At 42.0% G+C, this 18,544-nt stretch overlaps 1 protein-coding gene and 1 pseudogene across 1 annotated transcript in view; one reads left to right on the top strand and one right to left on the bottom strand.

The window, feature by feature from the left end:
• The window catches only part of Ctnna3 (catenin alpha 3), a 1,495,245-nt gene that overhangs the window by 210,879 nt on the left and 1,265,822 nt on the right, over positions 1-18,544 (top strand). The window lies entirely within an intron of this gene.
• On the bottom strand, positions 5,956-6,874 carry LOC116886937 (annotated as a pseudogene).

The raw sequence follows: 18,544 nt of genomic DNA, 5'->3' as shown, positions 1-18,544 counted from the left end.
TTTTTTTTTTAGTTTTGGGAGATTAGTTTGGGTAATACTAAGTCATGTACTCAACAAATCTACCTCCTGTGGCTGTGTAGGCCACGTACTGCGTTCTTGCCCCCTGCCGTTTTCTTCCACAGCCATGAATCCCTTGTCTTGTTTATAGACAGCACCCAGAGGGGGAGGGACCAGTGGCGCCTTCGTGAAATATCACGCAAGCTAATTTATGTGTGGCTTTGTTAATAGATATACAGAAATAGAAGTGCTGGTGTTTTCTTCCCACATCCCAGTGGCAGGCTTCACCTGTGCAACTGCTGTGTAACTTCTGACAAGCTGGTGCTTGCCGCTGTGGTAAAGAAAACATAAATCAATGTTAGGTTTAAAATGTCATTTGGAGTATAGTTGGTTATTAATGTGGAAGGGCTTCTGTGAGTTTGAAATGTTCACGGTTTTGCATAGAGGTCCGAGGAGCATGCCAGTCCTTTTCAAACGAGGACTAGATTCTGCTTTATTAGCAGGGTCTCATGGACCCTTCACGTTGTCACTACCTTTAAATACCCTTCATTATAAATGCAGCAATTCATTGAGAGCCACCCATTGATCTCAGTATCTGAGAACAATTTCGAAGAAAAGGACCCCCACCAAGGTATTTTGGTATACATTTAGCATAACTCGGTGAGGTTCCTTTCTCATTAATATGCATGCTTTTAATATGCAGGCTCTCACTTGCTTGTAATTGCATTCCTTAGATATATTGCTTTGTTTCATAAGTAACAGTTGATGCATATTAATTATATCATCTAATAATCCCGTTATTTGTTGCTGAGGGGCCTTTTGGCTTCTTACCTTGAGAAGCTTTTAAAATCCACAGCAATGAGATTTTTTTTTTAAAGTATCTCCTCTTTGTAGACTGGTTGATTTTTTTAAAGTAAAAAATGTAAATGAATAATTTAAGCTCAGAATATACAAATGGGGGAATTCAGCTCACACGCATGCAACATTTATCCTTTCCAATTTGAGGGCGTTTATCATAGTAGTTGCTAGGTGCTTGAAAAAAAAAGTGCTAAAGAATAATAAACACAGTAATGAAATTTCCTTGGCCCCGTTTCACGGCAACCACGGAAGGTTATTTTGAAGAATACAAGGCAGTATGTGGACGGTCGCCCATTCATCTCCCTGGCCCACTTGTTGACCCACTTAGGCAGAGCTTCTCCTTCCCGAGTCTATACCGAGCATTCATTAGCTCTAAAGCAGGCTTGCCTTGCCAGGAAAGGAAAGCTTTTAGCTCCATCTCTGGAAGTGTTTGTTTCAGAGTAACTTGTTCATTGTTTGAGTAACAAGCTCAGAGGAGGTCAGCATTGCTCTCCAAAGGATGGCAGTGCAGGCTGCTGGTCGGGAGACTTCACTGAAATTGTGAGGGTTATTTCACCACCCTCTCAAAGCCTGGGTGTCTTCATGACAGGCCCACTGCGGTGACCTCAACCACGAGCAGCTGATTGAGATTCATTTTCTTCTCCAGTAAAAATACTTCTTCCTACACAACAGTCTTTGACAGTCGTTCATTAGAACAAAACAAAACACCCTATGGAAACTATCTCATTTATTCATTCACACATTCATTTCTCAGCAATATTTATTGAGTTCTATAAAGTGTGCTAGATGGCAAAAAATGTTTTCTTTTAATTTAATCTATTTTATTTTGAATCTATTCCTGTACTAGAAGTTTTTATTTCTTCACTTTCTTCTAGCATGCTTTTTTTTCTCCTGTGCAGCATCCTCTCTAGTTTAGGATCAAATAATTCATTTTTAGGATCATCTTGGTATCATTTGAGGCTTGGGTCCCAGTCGTGACCGTGTGCTCAGTTAGCAACTTCTTGGTGTCTGTTCAGTAACTAGGAGTGTTACCGACTCTTAAGGGCAGCATATGCATTTTAAAGCACGCACAGAAAAAGACTTTAACACTTGCTTTTGGCTACGTGGCCTGCATCCAGCTCCACTATGATGTGGGGCAGTGAAGTGGCCAGAGAGATACCTACTAACTCACCTTACAGTGACGTCATTCAGACCGATGGCCTGAGCAATTTTGTGGGTGTTCTTAGAGAGAACACAGAGCTTGAGACTCCTTTTTAAGCATGATTTTTATGAGTTTCTCTAGTTCAAGAGAATAAGAAGCCAGTTTTGTTATTTTTTAAACAGATCACTTCAGGCTTCTTAAAGGAAGATCATTGGTTTTAAAAAGAATCATGGCATATGACCTCAACACAATAAAGCTTATTCCATCATCTGCGTGCGTCATTTTAATTTTGGCATGTCATTGACTGCAATCATTATATATAATCAATCAATACATGTATATATTGTATATATATGTATACACATATACATATGTATGTGTATGTGATATAGTATTGACTAACAAAAGATATCTCTATCTCTATCTATCTATCTGTCATCTATTTATCTATCTCTATCTATCTGTCATCTATCTATCTCTTCTCCATGTCTTTAGAGTAATTCTCATCTATGTGTCCAGCATAGGTGAATATAGATTTTGTCTGCTGGATTGTTGACACGCTTTTAGAACATGACACCTGGATAACCGAATGAGCTCCTTTATTTAAAAGCAGGAGCTGACATCCAGGCTGACCTTGAAAACACTACGGAGCTGAGGATAAACTTGAACTTGTGATGTCTCTGCCTCTACCTAGTGCTGGGTCGACAGACATCACTACCATGTCTGGCTCAATGGTACTTATTTTATTTATCTATGTGTGTGTTCCGTGTGTGTGTGTGTGTGTGTGTGTGTGTGTGTGTGTGTGTGCGTGTGTGTGTTGTTCATGTGTACGTGTCACTGCCTAAATGTAGAGGTATGAGAGCAACTTTCAGGATAGGTTCTTTCCTTTCATCTTGTTAAAACAGTGGGGTCTCTCTCATTTTTTACCGTGCTGTATACTCCAGGGTAGCTGGCCAATGAGTTCTTGGCAGGTCTGTGTCCGTCTTCTATTCTGCTGTCGCAGCACTGGGATTGCAGATGCAGGCCACTGTAACCAATCGCATGCACAGTTTCTAGGGATTGAACTTGACTGCTCAGGCTTGCAGAGCTAGTGTGCTGATACTTTGTCTGCTGAGGCATCTCCCTGTCCCACAACGTCACTTTGAAGGGGAAGTGCTGAGCTGCTAAATATCTCTACTCATGACAGATAGATGCCTGCAGGTCCTGGGGTCTAGTCTATACCCTTTTGTCAGCTAGCCAATAAGCTTCCCTTCATGTCGCTTGCGTATCCTGACCATGGTCCCATCTTTCCACCTATACTTCCATTGGCAGGAGTCCCTGGCACCCCTCCCCCACCCTACGTGCATTCTTTCACGCCTGCAACACTGCGTGTTTAGATTTGTTGACCTGGTGCCCAGCCCTGTGCTCCTCATACGGTGAGTGCTTGGTGCATGTTTGTTGAATTAAGCCACATTTATTTTTAACAATATTTTCCCAGGAAATGGAACTTTGAGCCAGACTTCTGGGTGATACTAAATTATTCTCTCTAGCAGAGTGTGTCAGAGAGTGCATTAAAATCCCAGCAGTTGTCTTCCCGGGCCACCTCTTCCCTCTCATTAGGAAACAGTATTTATCATGGTAAATAGCCCAATAGTGCCGAATTTAACATACCAGAAAGTCACAAATTCCATTTTGGCCAGTGAGAGCAAAGTCTGACAGTTTCTCTCAGGAATGGTAAGTCTGCATGAATTTGCTCTATTCACGAAAGGTATAAAAATCTATAAACATTTTACTGTGATTCAGAGGTGGTAAACAACATTCTGTACAACCACTTACTCTTTTAATAAACACGTTTTTACGGCTCGCATGTAATTTTTGAAAAATTACAGTCTGGCTTGTGCTTTAAATACCTAGCTTTTGTACCTTGTTTGTAGATGGCATTCTGCAAAAAAGATGTTTTTGTGATCTGTAGCATTCAGAAACCAGCAAGCCTTTTACTCCATGTTTAGTTTCAGGAGAAATGTTTTATTTTGCTTTTCAATCTACTTTTTTTTTTTTTTTTAAGATTTATTTATTTATTCTGTACAAGTACACTGTAACTGTCTTCAGATCCACCAGAAGAGGGCATCAGATCTCATTACAGATGTTTGCGAGCCATCCTGATGGTTGTGGTTGCTGGGAATTGAACTCAGGACCTCTGGAAGAGCAGTCAGTGCTCTTAACCACTGAGCCATCTCCCCAGCTCCTCAATCTACTTTTAATCCAAATATACGAAGACAAGCCCTTTCGGCACACAGCTCTAAGAGTTTGGGTTAAATAGGTAGAGACACGGAACAGTCAATATGGAAAGTGCCAAAAGACCTCCCCAGAGACTTCTCTTTGAAGATCATGTCACACTGTCAGCATCAGAGGCTCATGTACCCTGCCCAGAAGGCCAAAACTCAAGAGGGAGCACAGAGCCTTAGCCCCTGGTGCACACCCTCTGGGTGGTACTCACTTGGGATTCACTCTTTTCACACATGCATCAGCAGTTTATCATCCCCCCCCCCCAGCTGGGGACTGAACCCAGGGCCTTTCGCTTGCTAGGCAAGCGCTCTACTGCTGAGCCAAATCCCCAACCCCCAGTTTATTCCTCCTTATAGCTGAGCAGCATTCCACAGTCTGGATTCATGGCTGCACAGTTAAAAATCTAACCTCCTTTGAGGACCTGTAGAATATTTACAGTGGGTTTCTTTTTTCATCTCAAGAGAACTTTTCTTTGCTGAACTTTTGTTATACGAATAAGTGTTTTTTTCCTTAAGTTATTTTGATAATTATTAATATAAAGGCCTTTGTGGCCATAATCTCAAGGCCTAAAGCGAGGAACTACAGAGATTTTTAGTCACTAAAATAAGTGCTTGCTGTTCACGCATTAGGAACTGAGCAGGATACCCAACGCCCACATATGTAAGCGGGCATGGTGTCATGCCCCTGTGGCCCAGGACTGGGGAAGTAGAGGTGGGAGGATCTCAGACGCATGACAGCCAGCTCATTTGGCCAATCACAGGGCTCATGTTCAGCTAGAGACCCTCCTCTCAAAACATAAGGTGGAGAGAGATCAAGGAACATACCCTTTGTGGACCTCTAGTTTCACACACATGTGTACACACCTGCATATGAACGCCCCCCGCCCCACCACGGTCATATACAGCACACAGTCACATATGCAGAATTTAAAAACTTTAATGGAATGCCGGTATCCTTGAGGTACTTCAGTCCATTTATCAAGAAGACTCACAATACTATGAGAAAGTATGAATGAAGATGAGGGCAGATGATTGATGATGATGATGGTGGTGATGATGATGATGATGATGCATTCAATGAAATGGCAAGTCTTCTCAACTCCCTCCCTTAATTACCTATCTTTCCTGTACATGGTCCCCAGCCATCCAGTCTGGGTTGCATCTTTAACAGTCCGGTCTTTGGAGTGTGTGTGTGCTGGAGTGTATGTATTCTGTCACTGAGCTAAATGCCCCGCCCCACCTTAAAATGCTTAGATACTGTTCTCTTTTAAACAGATGCCGATTTTTTTTTTATCCATTTATCTGTTGACAGATGGTAAACCTACTTCATAGTTTAGCTGTTGCGATGCTCCTGGAGATTTTCACTTCGACCTAGGAGAATTGTTGGGTTCCATGTTATGTATCTGTCTGTCTGTCTGTCTATCTATCTATCTATCTATCTATTATCTATCTATCATCTGTTATCTATTATCTATTATCTATCTATCTATCTATCTATCTATCTATCTATCTATCTATCTATCTATTATCTATTTATCTATCTATTATCTATCTATCTATCATCTATCTATCTATTATCTATCTATCTATCTATCTATCTATCTATCTATCTATCTATCTATCTATTATCTATCTACCTGGAGTCTGTTTACTGGAAACTTACCCACCCTGAGGCAGCAGGTAGCAGATGTCTTATTAATTCATTGATGGCTTGGCCCACTCAACATTGAGGATAAGATGGTCGTAGCCAAAGCCGGACACCCTTGCAATGGTACATGCAGCATCCTCCTAGCGGTGAAAGCTGATAAAAGCAAAACCCTCGGAATTGCCCAGTGGTCTTGTCCTTGGCCAAGTAGATTTGAGAGATGGAGTTGAAAGGCCGCAAGAGTTCCTGCAAGTCAGTCTCACGAGTGTCCTCAGACAAATTAGTGACAAGGATGGTAGCATTGTCATCAGCTCTGTGGTTTGGTTGCATAGACTCCCCACGGCAGCTGGGTCCGGCCTAGAGACTAGGGCCACATACTTCCCTGTCTTATTCTGAGCGGCCTACATGGGTTCCATCTCTATTTGTCTTTCTCCCCTGTAGACAGGCCCAGCTGCTCAGCCAGCTCCTTCTGCATGGGTTCTAGTGTGTCCTTGTAGGGGCAGTAGATGGTCCAGTGGTCACCCTTGCAAATCTTCTGGCCCTTGAGCTTATTCTTTGGGTCCTCCTCCTCCAGTTTATGTCCTCATTCAGTGATGGATGTCATGGAGACGTCATCACTGACTGTGGTAGTGGCCACACTAGGCCCCAGTGGGTCAAACTCCGAGTTGCCAATTCTTCCATTTCTTCCTCTTTGCCACAGCCTTTGACGCTTTCTGGGTCTCAAACCTGAGGGTTCTGACAATCTAGAATTTCTTCTTATCTTCCTCTATCTTGAACTCAGTCACCATCTTCATTTTCCCGCTGATGGCTTCCTTGGGAGGTAGCAGTGGGTCTCCAGGCTGTAACTGGTGTCACTGGTGGGCAGAGGGATTCCTTTCAGGAGCTCGCTGGTGACACCCTCGTCATCCTCCCCTTCCTCTTCCACTCGGTCAGCCCTGCTGGGCTTTTGTAGAAGTCTCCAGTCGGCATCTCGAAGACTTACTCATCCATCCTGTTTTCTGAGAACCTGTACCATCTCATGTTCCCACTAACAGCGCATCAGGGTTCTAATGGCCCCACAAACACTTTAACACTCATTTCTCATACTGGTTTTCAATCTTATCAGCCTGTAGTGACCGCACAAAAATGAGTTTCTTTGTGACATTTCCATCTATGTACTGGAAGGATACCAGGGTTGAGTCTGGCCTTATCCCTTCGGGTGCGTGTCCAGAAATGGTATGGATAAGTTAGATGATAGCTTTTAAAAAAGCTCTGTGATAGCCAACGACCCATGAGCATGAGAATATTATTTATTGATAACAGAGAACTGGTGGAGAGGTCAGTCAGGGGGGTGACCCAGGAAGAGCCGGGGAGGGGGAAACTATGATGTATTTCAATAATGATTTCCATAAGTGTCTAGACTAATTTTTGCTACCATCAACAGTATATAACAATTCCATTTCCCTATACCTTTACCAACATTTGTAGGTTCTTTTTTTTAATTTAAATAATTACTGTGTGGCATGAGATGATGTTCATTTATTTTTAATGTGTGCATTACATTTATTTGCTCTTATCTATATGTAGCACCTTCTCGTAAGTCCCTTCCCATTCTTGCTGGTTCTCTTCTTGCCTTCAAATGACACATTTAAATGTTAATTAACTTATGAGAGAAAAATGTGCAATATTTGTCTAAGTCTGTCTTAGTTTACTTAACAGGACGATTTTGAGCTCCGCCCATTTTTCTTGCAAGTGACACAATTCCATTCTTCTCTATGGTTGATTAAATGGTCATTGTGCATGTACCATATTCTCTTTATTGGCTCATCTGTTGACGGACATCTAGGTTAGTTCCATATCCTGGCTGTCACAGACAGTGCAGCAGCACCTGGTGTGATGATAACCACGTTACAGATCAACTTGGATTCATCCGGGTGCATGCCGAGGCGTGATACAGCTGAATCTTACAGTAGCTTCTAAGTTTTTGCTTTTGAGGAATATCCTACTAGCTTCCATTTCACTTGCCTACCATTCCCGTCACTGGAGCTCTGGGCCTCCCCAGATCACTGGATCCAGTGTGAACGTCAGTGCATTTCCTCAGTCACTCACCTCACTGACAAACTGTTTTGTAGTTGTTTTCGTCCTGGAGTCCCTGCAAAGCTGCCAAGTGCTCCTTGCTTCTCAGCTGCCATCTTGGCTCCCACTCTCCCTCATTTTAGCATATCCGGTAAAGCTTGGTTCCGAACGTTCCCGAAAAGCCCACATGTTAAGAGCGCTTGGTCTCTGGCCTGTGGCACTGATAGGAGATATGTGGAACCGTTCATGAACAAGACCCATCGGGGTCTTTTGGTCATTAGAAGTATGCTGTACAGATGGTGTCCTCCCTACTTTTTCCCATCATTCACTTCCAGGCCCACGAGGTGAGAAGTTTTATCTGTCATCTGCAACCAACCACGATACGGTACGGTAAGCCTCAAACCTATGCGTCTGGCCCACTTGAATTATCTGTTATTTCAGTTTTTTAAAAGAAGCGACAAGAAGCCTACGTACACAGTAACTGTCCTCACAGGTATGCAATACTGTCCCGCAGGGACTGTGACTTGTCCATTTTAATGACTAGTGTTGACCGTCTTTCATGTAGTGATGTCATAGAATGAATCCATGTTCATTTTTGGAAGAAATACCTATTCAGGCTCTTTGACCACTTTTAGTTTGAGTTATTAGTTTGTTCCTTTGTTTTGGCTTGCTACTGAGTTACAGTAGTTCTTTATACAATCTGGACATTAACTCTGTATTAGACACACCGTTTTCCTTACATCCACGGTTTCTCTTTCCCTTCATTGAGCCTTGACTTTGCTGTATGGACACTTTCGACTTGGACAGAGTCACGTTTGTTTTTGCCGTTTGCTTCCGTGCTTTTGGTGTCAGGTCTAAAATCCCGTAGCCCAAACTCACAGCATGATGCTCCCCCCCCTAGAAGTTTAACACTTTTACAGCTTGCGTTTAGTCTTTAGTCCATATGGAGTAGTTTTGGTTAAAATAAGGGTTTTACTTCATTCTGTTTTAGGTAATGATCCTGTGTTCTCAGTGTCTTTTGTTGAAGGCACTACTTTACTGTGTTTCTTGTATTTGGTCCCCTGTTAGAGGTCAGGGCACCCCTGTTAGAGGTCAGGGCACCCCTGTTAGAGGTCAGGGCACCCCTGTTAGAGGCCAGGGCATCCCTGTTAGAGGCCAGGGCACCCCTGTTAGAGGTCAGGAACCTTTTGGCTTATTGTTTACCTTCCCCATGGCATTCATGACCTGCTGAAGTGGTCATGAAGAGGAGCTCAGGTAGTGCAGGAGTTGTCTTTCTGAGCTTAGTCAGACAAGGTGACATTGTGCCGAGGAGAAGATTCCACTCCAACCTGACTGTGGTTTTTAGCCTAGGGAGGACTTGGGGCTGTGCATCACATTACCTTTGGGGACAGTCTGCTCTGAGAGCACCACGTCCCTAAGGTCTTCTCTCCAAGGGCACCAGCAGCAGGGACAGTGACACAGCACTGATTCATGGAGAGTGATTACAAAATGGAAGTCCTTGAGGAAATGATTTTGGCATCCATTGAGGGAGAACTGGAATTAGCTGGTTGGAGCATGAACCTTCTCTACAAGATAAGGTAGGCCTTGGGAACCTAAGATTGCACCTACAATTTTTTCCTTTCTATTTTTCCTACTTGCCCAGGCATTACATAACTTTTAAGAACTAAACGACGCTCATCTATCCCCTCATTTGCTTGTCCATTTAATTTGTGTTTTAAAAAGAAACCTACATGTCTTATCTCAGCCCCCGCTGACTTTCCTGCCTTGCTGCCTATCGTTCCTCAGCTTTTTTCCATCCCTTTCATGAGCATGCGGTAAGAGAGGGGGATTGTTGATTTAAGTTTTCCTCTAGGATTTGAGGTTCAGATTTCTGGCAACCCCCTTTGTCAGAGTTCTTGCAAATGTCAGGGCCTGCAGAAAAATGATCAGCTTGAGCAGAAGAATGAGGTACTAGGTCAAAAAACTCCAGAGTCTAACCTCACAGGGAAGGGCCACATCAGAAACTCCCTTGCAAAGTAGCCTTTGTGACCTTTACAATAAGAGTGCATTCTATTGACTGATAAACAGTGCTTGGGATAAAAGCATACAGTAGGAAGACTTTGTAATAAGCATAGCAAACATGGGACCTATTTTATAAGGATGGGATTTATTTATTGAGAGACAAAGCTTAGAATTAGCACCTAAACAATGCTCAGGATTTGGGCAAATGTTTAGGTGAAGCTGGCTTCACAGAATAGCAAGAAGAGCATCACCATGGTGGGCGACAGCATCCACTTCAGCCTTCCTTTTTTTTTTTTTGCCTTTGAAGGAAAAAAAAGCCTTCATGATTAACAATTCTGGATTTCTGCGGGAGTCGAGTCTTCTATACCTCTGTACACTAACTTGTTATATAAATACATACCATTTATACTGAGAACGTATCATTAAGTTTCCTCCGAAGTCTATAAAAGAAAGAAAAATCAAATGCACTATTCATGAGACACTCTCTTCGCTTTCTCAGTGGAGTATTATGACCAATACTCCCGATAGCATTCCATTCTATTAATAGAGCTGCTTTTTAAAAATCACACCTTATGTAAAATTGCTTAGCAATCTGATCTGCTTCACTGCGTTCCATGTTTTAGTGGGGGGTGGGGTGGGGTGGGCAGGGGCGGAACAGTAGCAGGTGAATCTGACCGGTTATGTTGCAGTTAGAAGAGGCTTTAATTGGCTTGCTGCTTGGGGCAGATTGTCATTTCGAGGCCAAGTTGCAACTCTTTGATCCTGCAAAACCACAGCAGAGAGTAAATCAGGTACTGTTCTTGCCTCAATTAGTCTTAAGAGAGAATAATTATGAAATCCCTCTCTGAACTCGGCATGCGAAGATGGTGATTATTTGGAAGGTTCCATCAGCATGGACAGTGCCTGGCAATCTTAATTTTCACTGAGATCATGTCCACGGAGACTCGAAACAGTTTCCAAGAAGACCAAATAAATTGGAGAAGATAATAACCGTAATTTCTTTGTTTTGATTTTGTTGGAATATTCTTATAATGTTAGTTAAGCAAGTGTTAAATGTAAATCTCTTGTGAAATATAATGCTGCGAGGGGTACATCTTTGGCCAAGGTGTACCCCGGAGAAATTATGCCATGCATCAGATCTGGTATACAAGAGGTTCACTGGGGGAGAGGAGAGAAGTGAGGACCTGGGGAAGATGGGCAGACAAGTAGACATGTAGACAGACAGACAGGGAATGGAGAAAAAGGCACGGGGGCAGAGAGAGGGGGCAGAGAACAGAGAGAGAGAGAGAGAGAGAGAGAGAGAGAGAGAGAGAGAGAGAGAGAGAGAGAGAGAGAGAGAGCTGGGGTTGTTGGCAGTCCCTTGTATTTGAAGCACACACCTGGTCCACCTAGTGTTGGGGGCAGGCGATGGCGGCAGGTGATGACATAAGCGATTGCTAGGACCCCGAGAGCAGGCCAGTAGAACTGCCTGTATAATAACAAGATCTATTTGGAAATGCAGCAATCATATCTTTTCCCTGTGCTCATTTAGATACCACATCACATCGGTGAGGCCAAGTGTCCACCTTGTACAGAAGAATCTTGGCAAAGATCCCAAGGTGTCTTTTAGAGCACTTTGGGCTGGAAAGATAACTCAGAGCTTAAGAGCCCTTGCTATTTTTGCAGAGGACCAGAGTTCAGATCCCTGCACCCATACTGAGTGGCTTACAACTGTCTTTAATGCTAGCTCCAGGGAATCTGTTGTCCTCTTTTGGCCTCTGTGGGTACTGCATCACACGGGAATACCTCCTATCTCATACTTGAAAATAAATCTATGTATTTCTTAAACTTTGAACGACCACAGCTGGATACTAGAAGTGTTAATTAATTCATTAATGAAGTTTTAAAAATATTTGGTGACAAAGAAGAAAAACTGAAGCCATGCATCTTTTCCTACCCATTTGCGGATAAAAAAAAATGCATGTGTTAAGTTTAAGTGAGAAATATTTGGTCATGAGTTGGCAGAGGGAGTGCCTATCACACTCAAGTCAACCAGCTTTTATTTATTACAGTTCTCATAGCCAATCAAAACAAAGCACCATCATAAAAGTGATGGCCAGAACAACGCTAATTACTTAAGAATTTGTCACATCTGATTTATTTTCACTCTTAGACTTCATTTTTTTAATAACAGCTATTTTAATATAAGGACATTTTGTGTTATTAATGATTATTTTCTAGAACATAAGACAGCAGGAGGATACTCTATCGATAAAAGATTTACTTTATCTTTTATAATTTAACTTAATTTTTTTACTTATTTACTTTATATCCCTCTCACTGACCCCTCAGTCACCCACTTCCACCACAGTCCTTCCCCTTCCCCTTCCCCTCTGAGAGGGTGGCGTCCCCCTGGGTATTCCCCCACCCTGACACTTCAAGTCTCTGCAAGGCTATTTGCTCTCCCACTGAGGCCAGACAAGGCAGCCCAGCTAGAACATATCCCACAGATAGGCATCAGCTTTTGGGATAGCCTGTGCTCCAGTTGTTCAGGACCCACATGAAGGTTAAACTGCACATGTGCAACATATGAGTGGGAAGGCCTAGGTCCGGCCCATGTATGTTCTTTGGTTGGTGGTTCAGAGTCTGAGAGCCCTAAGGGTCCAGGTTAGTGGACTCTGTTGGTCTTCCTGTGGAGTTCTTATCTCCTCTGGGGCCCTCAATTCTTCCTCCTATTCTCCCATAAGACTCCCCAAGCACCATCCATTGTTTGGCTGTGGGTGTCTGCATCTGTCTGAGTCAGCTGCTGGGTAAAAACTCAGAGGACAGCATGCTTCTCTCTGTAAGCACAACAGAGTATCACTAATAGTGTTAGGGGTTGGTGCTTGCCCGTGGGATGGGTCTCAAGTTGGGCCGGTTATTGGTTGGCCATTCCCTAGTCTTTGTTCCCTCCCTTGTGCCTGCACTTCTTGTAGACAGGATAAATTTTGGGTTAAAATTTTGTGTGTGGGTTGATGTCTTTCTTATCATTCCACTTGGGTTCTTGTCTGGATACAGGAGGTGGCCTCTTCAGGTTCTATATCGCCATTGTGAGTCATAGTTAAAGTCACCCCCATTGATTCTTGGGGCACCTCCTTTATCTCAGGTCTCTGTCTCATCCTGGAGATGCCTCCCCCTTCACCCCTATCAGTTGCAGATTTCCATTGGCTATCTAGCCATCTCTCCTGTCCTTCCCCACGGTTATGGGTAGTAAAAAGATTGAATATTCAGTTCATTGGCCCTAAAGCTGAGTTATTTTGTGTAACACTGGAGCTGGGTGAACACTAACATCGCCGCTTATCATTCACATTCCAAACTCTAAATGCTGTAAGCTCCGATTTGACTTTGCCTGCAGTGCTCAGAGGAAGTAGTGTAACTTCTAACACTGTGACCACATTTTCCTTATTCATCTGGAACAGTAGCTGTGAACTGTGGCATTTAACTGTCCTTTGACTCGGCATGATTTTGATTTTGGGTAAGTCACCGACTTTACCTGAAATATCCTAGTTATAAACTCTCTTCATGCTTTCCAAATATGCAACTAGGAAACCCCAAAGAGTAGTATTAATAAAGACATGTGTGTGTGTGTGTGTGAGTGTGTGTGTGTGTGTACCCCGAACTAGAATCTACCCCGTAGAACCCTGGTTGAAGGCATTACCATTAATTGGTTTAGAACCTCTCTGAGGACTTTTATCACACAACTGATCACCACTTCACTTTGTAAGACTTTATTTTTAGTGTGCTACAGGAGAAATAGTGCTCAACCCAAGTTTAGTGGAGAACTGTAAAGAACACCACACAGTGCTGGGGGTGAGACTAGACTTCAGATATTCCGGCTCTTAACCTAGTGTTCTGTTGACTGGCCAAGGAACCGCTTGCTTTGTCTTGCAGAAATAGACACTGTGGGGATGGGATGGGATAGGAGAGGCGATTAATTCTTGGTGCTTTTGAGTGGCTACAGGTTCAACTCTCCACTCAGCCAGACGCCCGAGTGAGACGGTGTGATGTCAGTGCAGGCACACGCCTGTCATTTCCCCAGGTAACGCCTCAGGAACTGTTTTTTGAAAGAAGATGGCGTCTGTGCTTTCCCGTTCCTGGCATGGCAATTTTAAGAAGTCCTGAGTCTTCCTTGGTGTTTTCTCGGTGATTTTCATCAGCTACCACTCAACCCCGAACCCATTCCCACCCTCCCACCTGAATTTGGCATCTTTTTCCTTCCTGGAATTTTAGTGCTACAAAGACATTTAGTCTCACTCAGCTTATAAAGACAAAATGGAGGGCATCCCCGACACGCACACCCCCCCACATATGAGAGAGATAGAGGTAGAGAGGCAGACACAGACCGACAGACACAGAGAACACAAATGATCATCTTCATGGTGAGTGGGCGGTGTTTGTAGGTTATGAAGTAAGACAAACGGATTATTTTTAAACTGAAAGAAAAAATAAACCTAAGCTAATACGGGTAAAGTGATGCTGCATGGACTTTGAAGAAGCTTACCCTGGGCCCGCTCATATCAACAGACAGGGAGCACTTTTTCAGTTAGTATCCTGGAAAACTAGTTTTTATTTCTGTCAACTATCTGCATTAGAGACCCAGGGCACTGACTTACAGATCCATAGCTTCTTGTTGAGGGGCTGCAGGCGTCTGGGAGAACTGCAGCTCCATCATATAGAAAATACCTCGGTAGCCCTCAGTTCTCTTATGAGGAATGTGATTTCCCAATTTTTTTTCTGTAAATTTTGGGTTTTTTCCATCTAGGCTTCCAAACTCAGCCCTCTGAGGCTTAGCTACCTTTCCCCCACATTATTTTATCCTGAGTCTTAAAAAAAAAAGAAACTAGAAAGACCCCTTTGCTTTCATTTTTATAGACTATCAAAGAATGAAGCAGAAAATCATTGTAATTTGGGATAAAGGTTTTCTGGGAAATTTAATCCTTGATTATTCATGATAATTCAACCAGAACATTTTGGGACCCATTTTAAATATTTAATGTTCACCTCATTAAACTATCATGCATTTTTCTTCTTCTTCTTTTCTTTTTGTCCCAACCTGAATCACATAGGAGTCTATGAATGACTTCTTCTAGTCTTTCCTTAGTTCCCTTTACCTTAGTGCCAGGCTCTAAGATAACAACAATGTGGTCATGTCTGTGGAATCCCAGTTGCTTCTGCGAGGATGGAAATACTCCATTGAGTAACTGTTTTACTTTCCCCGAGGATCCTGTCCACCACCGGAACTGTCTGCTACCGATAAAGTCTCGATCTCTAAAGATAGTATCCTCCTACTCCAAGGCTTGTGGAAGAAACTGACTTTGGTGAAGTTTGGCTAGGAAAGATACTGTATCTCCTCTCAAGGGAACTAACGGGTACACACTCATCGCAGGCTGCTACCGAGGAAGGGAGGGGTGTTCAGATGGTCCTGGTGTTTCGGTAGTCGAGTGATAGCTAGAACTGCCTTCTGGGTCATGCTGTTCTGGTCCTGATTCAGGCTGTTCTGCCCTCCCTAACCCTGCCTTGATTCAATAAGTATCCCTTGTAGTTTATCACAATATCGTGACTCAATAGTATTTAATAGGTAAAATAAAACCGACCCATTTCTAAATAGGTTCTAAACGAATTCTTTGTCCTGTGATATTTCTCCGTGACATGTGCTTCCTGCTGCATGACAGAACTGTCTGGAAACCAAAGCAAGAGGATGACTCATTTTTTTTTAATCCTGTGTTTTATAAGTGTGGATTCCTGCAGTGGAAGTGCTGTTCATTGCTACATAAAAAGAAAACCAGCCAACTTAAATCCAACATTAGAAACCTGAAAAATATGTGAAAGAGGCGATATCCCTTATCTGTGCTAAATACTCAGCATAGTGATGGGACAGATTTTCCTCCTGGTTGAGTCTTTGAAACAATGACATGGTTGTCAAGAAAGGCTAAAAACAATTTTGAATTGTTATAAAAAACAATCCAGGTAAGGTCTCCCCGTGTGTTCATTTTGTTACTGAATTAAAGGCCGCAGCTATTTTCTTATGAAGCTAGTTTTTTGCGAGTACAGATTTCTTGATTTTTGCCTTGTTTTCAGACAGCGATGTTGGGTTCAGGCCTTTGCTTTTGTGCCCGATGACTTCAATAAGTGCATTCATCCTAATTGTTTTCCTCTCTGCTTAGATTTATTTCTCTACAGCAGGGTGAGTTATAAACTTATTCCAGGTTTGATGTGGAGGTCCTTGATCCACTTGGATTTAAGCTTTGTATTTCTAAGAATGGATCAATCTGCATTGTTCTACATGCTGACTGCCAGTTGAACCAGCACCATTTGTTGAAAATGCTATCTTTTTCCCACTGGATGGTTTTAGCTCCTTTGTCAAAGATCAAGTGACCATAGGTGTGTGGGTTCATTTCTGGGTCTTCAATTCTATTCCACTGGTCTACCTGCCTGTCTCTGTACCAATACCATACAGTTTTTATCACTATTGCTCTGTAATACTGCTTGAAGTCAGGGATGGTGATTCCCCCAGAAGTTCTTTTATTGTTGAGCATACTTTTTGCTATCCTGAGTTATTTGTTATTCCAAGTGAATTTGCAAATTGCTCTTTCTAACTTTATGAAGAATTGAGTTGGAATTTTGATGGGGATTGCATTGAATACAGATTGCTTTTGGCAAAATGGCCATTTTTACTACATTAATCCTGCCAATCTATGAGCCTGGGAGGTCTTTCCATCTTCTGAGATCTTCCTCAATTTCTTTCTTCAGAGACTTGAAGTTCTTGTCTTACAGATCTTTCACTTGCTTGGTTAAAGTCACAACAAGATATTTTATATTATTTGGGACTATTGTGAAGGGTGTCATTTCCCTAATTTCTTTCTCAGCCTGTTCATCTTTTGTATAGAGGAAGGCTACTGATTTGTTTGAGTTAATTTTATACCCAGCCACTTTGCTGAAGTTGTTTATCAGGCTTAGTAGTTCTCTGGTGGAACTTTTGGGGTCACTTAAGTATATTATCATATTATCTGCAAATAGTGATATTTTGACTTCTTCCTTTCCAATTTGTATCCCTTTGACCTCCTTTCATTGTCTGATTGCTCTGGGTAGGACTTCAAGTACTATATTGAATAAGTAGGGAGAGAGTGGGCAGTCTTTGCTAGTCCCTGATTTTAGTGGGATTGCTTCAAGTTTCTCTCCATTTAGTTTAATGTTAGCAACTGGTTTGCTGTATATGGCTTTTACTATGTTTAGGTATGGGCTTTGAATTCCTGATCTTTCCAGGACTCTTACCATGGAGGGGTGTTGAATTTTGTCAAATGCTTTTTCAGCATCTAATGAAATGATCGTGTGGTTTTTTCCTTTGAGTTTATTTATATAGTGGATTACATCGATGGATTTCCATATATTGAACCATCCCTGGATCCCTGGGATAAAACCTACTTGGTAATGATGGATGATCATTTTGATGTGTATTTATTGAGTATCTTTGTGTCGATATTCATAAGGGAAATTGGCCTGAAGTTCTCTTTCTTTGTTGGGTCTTTGTGTGGTTTAGGTATAAGCTTAATTGTGGCTTCGTAGAAGGAACTTGGTAGTGCTCCATCTGTTTCTACTTTGTGAAATAGTTTGGATAGTATTGGTATGAGTTCTGATAGAATTCTGCACTGAACCCATCTGGCTCTTTTTGGTTGGGACACTTTTAATAACTGATTCTATTTTATTAGAAGTTATGGAGTTGTTTATATAGTTTATCTGATCCTGGTTAACTTTGGTACCTGGTATTTGTCTAGAAAATTGTTCATTTCCTCCAGATTTCCCAGTTTTGTTGAATCTAGGCTTTTGTAGTAGAATCTGATGATTTTTTGAATTTCTTCAGATTCTGTTGTTATGTCTACCTTTTCATTTCTGATTTTGTTCATTTGGATATACTCTCTGTGCCTTCTGGTTATTCTGGCTAAGGGTTCATGTCTCTTGTTGATTTTCTCAAAGAACCAGCTCCTGGTTTTGTTGCTCCTTTGTATAGTCCTTTTTGTTTCTACTTGGTTGATTTCAGCCCTGAGTTTGATTATTTCCTGCCTTCTACTCCTCTTGGGTGTATTTGCTTCTTTTTGTTCTAGAGCTTTTAGGTGTGCTGTCAAGCTGCTGACATATGCTCTTTCCTGTTTCTTTCTGCAGGCACTCAGAGCTATGAGTTTTCCTCTTAGCACAGTTTTCATTGTGTCCCATAAGTTTGTATATGTTGTGCCTTCATTTTCATTAAGTTCTAAGAAGTCTTTAATTTCTTTCTTTATTTCTTCCTTGTTCAAGTTATCATTGAGCAGAGTGTTGTTCAACTTCCATGTATATGTGGGCTTTCTGTCATTTTTGTTGTTATTGTAGAGCAGCCTTAGTCTGTGGTGATCTGATAGGATGCATGGGATTATTTCTATCTTCCTGTATCTGTTGAGGCCTGTTTTGTGACTGATTATATGGTCAGTGTTGGAGAAGGTAACATGAAGTGCTGAGAAGAAGTTATATCCTTTCGTTTTAGGATGAACCATTACTACTTTTAATATTCTTTCTTTGTTCTGTGTATTTGGTGTT

This window comes from Rattus rattus, chromosome 18 (genome assembly GCF_011064425.1).
Source record: "Rattus rattus isolate New Zealand chromosome 18, Rrattus_CSIRO_v1, whole genome shotgun sequence".
NCBI lineage: Eukaryota > Metazoa > Chordata > Mammalia > Rodentia > Muridae > Rattus > Rattus rattus.
The sequence above is the reverse complement of the archived record's forward strand: the minus strand, read 5'-3'. Positions and strand labels throughout refer to the sequence as shown.